The sequence below is a fragment of the Rattus norvegicus genome, chromosome Y (assembly GCF_021556685.1).
Source record: "Rattus norvegicus strain SHRSP/BbbUtx chromosome Y, alternate assembly SHRSP_T2T, whole genome shotgun sequence".
NCBI classification, from domain to species: domain Eukaryota; kingdom Metazoa; phylum Chordata; class Mammalia; order Rodentia; family Muridae; genus Rattus; species Rattus norvegicus.
This window is the reverse complement of record NC_141555.1, coordinates 43,946,684-43,950,129: the sequence shown is the minus strand read 5'-3', so window position 1 is coordinate 43,950,129 and position 3,446 is coordinate 43,946,684. Positions and strand designations below refer to the sequence as shown.

General features: G+C 44.6%; 1 pseudogene; it reads left to right on the top strand.

The window, feature by feature from the left end:
- The first annotated feature begins 377 nt into the window (after nt 1-377).
- LOC147998023 (large ribosomal subunit protein eL19 pseudogene) lies at nt 378-960 on the top strand (annotated as a pseudogene).
- The last annotated feature ends 2,486 nt before the right edge of the window (nt 961-3,446 follow it).

Here is a 3,446-nt window from a genome sequence, read left to right as displayed (position 1 = left end):
TGATACGATTAGGAGGTGTGGCCTTGTTGGAGTAGGTGTGACCTTGTTGAAAGAAGTGTGGCCCTGTTGGAGTAGGTGTGGCATTGTTGGAGTGGGTGTGGCCTTGTTGGAGTAGGTGTGACTTTGTTGGAGGAAGTGTGCCACTGTGGTGGCTTTGCATTGAGATTTGTATATACTCAAACTATGCTCAGTGGTACAGATAATCCCTTTCTGCTGCCTGTGCATCAAGAACTTTGGGCTCCTCCAGCACCAAATCTGGCTGGATGCTCCCATGATTACTGCCATGATGATAATGGACTGAACCTCTGAACCTGTAAGCCAGCTGCAGTGGAATTTTGTCCTTTATAAGAATTACCTTGGCTGCTGCGTCTGCAGCCATGAGCATGCTCAGGCTACAGAAAAGCCTTGCCTCTAGTGTCCTCCACTGTGGTAAAAAGAAGGTCCAGTTGGACCCCAAAGAGACCTATAAACTTGCCAATGCCTACTCCCATCAGCTGATCACGGAGCTGATTGAAGATGTCCTGATCATCTGGATGCATGTAACTGTCCATTCTCAGACTCACTGAGAGAAACACACCTTGAAGGGCAGGCATATGGTCATAGGGAAGAAAAAGGGTACTGCCAACACTTGGGTGCCTGAGAGGGTGACCTGGATGAGAAGGATGAGGATCCTGCACAGGCTTCTCAGGAGATACTGGGAATCTAAGAAGATTGACCGCCATATGCATCACAACCTGTACCTGAAGCTTAAAAGGAATTTATTCAGAAACCAATGGATTGTTATGGAGCAGATCCTCAAACCAAAGGCAGACGAGGCCCTCAAGAAGCTACAGGCTGACCAGGTTGAGGCTCGCAGGTCTAAGACCAGGGACGCACAAAAATGCCTGGGAGGAGCACCTCCAGGCCAAGAAGGAGGAGATCATCAAGACTCTGTCCAAGGAGGAAGAGACCAAGAAATAAATATTCCTTCATGTCTGTGCATAGTGACCTCACTGTGGCCTCACATGATCAGTCATTAAAATAAAACAAGCCTTGAAATAAAAAAGAGTTACCTTGCCTATGGTTTCTGTTCACAGCTATGGAAATCTAACTAAGACAATGTGTATTCATTCTGCCATTTCTGTTTCTCTGGAAACCCTAATACAATAGTGCTCTAGAGAGATGAACAAGTACCCACCAGACAACATAAATTCCAGTTTACTTTTCTGGTGAATATGAAGCTGTTTGGTTTAAAAAAAAAATACAAACTTGTTTTTTTTGTTTGTTTGTTTTAGAGTTTTTTTTTTGTTGTTGTTGTTGTTTTTGTTGTTTTTAAAGAAGAAACACATTAAGCCTCTTCATTCCTATCTGGCTGGCAAACACCCGAGCCCACATCAGCTAAAGCGATTAAGGCATTACGAATGTGTTTACTCAAAAACATAAAGTTATCCTGCAAGTTCAGATGAGAGACAACATCAGCCATGTGGGCAAGCCTAGAGCCTCAACCATTTAACACAACCAAATCAGGACACACTGTCAGAAGCCTGTAAGGCCAACAGAGAGGACGGCCTGCAGGTTTTGTTGTTATTTTCTTTTATGAATTTTTGGAGCCACCCTGCTCATTAATCCTGTTTATAATATTAACTCTGGCACTTTTTTCTTGGCTCATCAAGTATTTCCTTAATGAACTGTCAGCTTACAGCCCCCCCATCTCCATTGTAATGACTTTCAAATTAAGTTCATCTGGACCAAAGGGGTTTTTAGAACTCTATGATGACAGAAAACAAGGGGAAAAGAACCTCTTTCATTGTATTTGAGGAAAGACATAGTCACTCACGTGACGCCTTCCCCCAGTGCTGACAGTTCCCCAGGTCAGTGATGAGAACTCTGCCTCATGGGCACCATCAGAGCTGTGAAATTAGCACTTCCAAACTAGGAGGCATTATACTGACATGACCATACGGTGCTCCCTCACTTACAGCCACCGGGTTTCAAACTTTTTCTGTCCTTCCTCCCCTTAAAAGATAGCTGTAGGGAATCCACGCTCAGCATCACCCATGCCCATACATCAAAGCTCAGACCTTTTAAAAATCAGATGTGTTTATATAATCAAATGTGTGAATGTTCTGGCTACATGGAACTCTGTGCACCACGTGCCTTCCTGATGTCTGAAGAGGCCAAGAGAGGGCATTAGATCTTCTGAAACTTTCTAAAAGTTCAACTGTGAGCCATCATATGAATGCTACGAATAGAACCTGGGTCCTCTGCAAGAATAACAAGTGTTCTTCGTGGCTGAGCTGACTGTCTAACCCCCAAAATCTGTGCCCTGTCCCCGGAGATGCTTTGCTACTCTACAAAACCACATGGGAGACTTGGTGACCTTCCTAGAGAATAGACTCCACCCTATCAATGAAGAGGATGCCATGGCTGGTGGTATTGTAGACCCTAGGAGATTTTAGGGAAAGTGCCTTGTATAGGGGAGTCCTGTGAGAACCAAGACTGGAGGAGCACCCTGGACTGGAGAGACATTGAGTTGTGCCATTGCAGAAGATAAAAGAGTGATGGGGCCAAGGACATTTGAGCAATCCCATGAACTATCCAGTCTGGTATCTTAGTTAGGTTTCCACTGTTGAGAAGAGACACCATGACCAAGGACAAAATGTAATTGGGGCTGGCTTACAGGTTTAGAGGGTCAGTCCATTATCATCAAGGCAGAGGGCATGGCAGTGTGCAGATAGACATGGTGCTGGAGAAGGAGTTGAGAGTTCAACATCTTCATCTAAAAGAAGCCAGGACAGGCTGTCTCCTCATGGCTGGGAAAAGGCTTTCAAGAACTCACCCCCACAGGGAGACCCCTCCTCCAAGAAGGCCAACCTTCTAATAGTGCCATTTTCTGGGCAGTGCACATTCAAACCACCAGAGTCTCTTCACGTATATGATAATTGCACCCTTGTTTTAAAGTCTTGCTTAAAGACTCATGATGTTTGCGTGAAGAACATTCGTTGGGACTTGGTGGCTCTAAAACCCAAAGAACCTGAAGTCTTTTATCACCCTGAAGTATGAAATTGGCATGTGTGCAGAGCCCCTCCCATCCTCTGCAATATCATATTGTTAAGTGTGTGATGCTCCAGTGTGTAGCCTCGTAAGTGCCGGCATGTGTGAATTCTTGAGCCACACACTCAACAGAATCAGGCATGAGCCTTCTGTACTTTTGTTTATGGCTCTGAACTCTGGCCTAGACTGATGGGCAAGTAGTTCCGGGAAGGAAGATTGCTGGGAGCAGCCAAAGGTATGAAGGTATGTGATTTAATTACAGAGATGAAGGAATCTGGCTCGTTTCTTCCTGTACCACATGAGAGAGGAAGTCACTCTGCACATCCAATTGAAAAAAAAATCACAGAGAAAATGCACATAGGATGCTTGTTTTACCTAGACTAGACCATTAGCCCTGACACATATTTAAATAT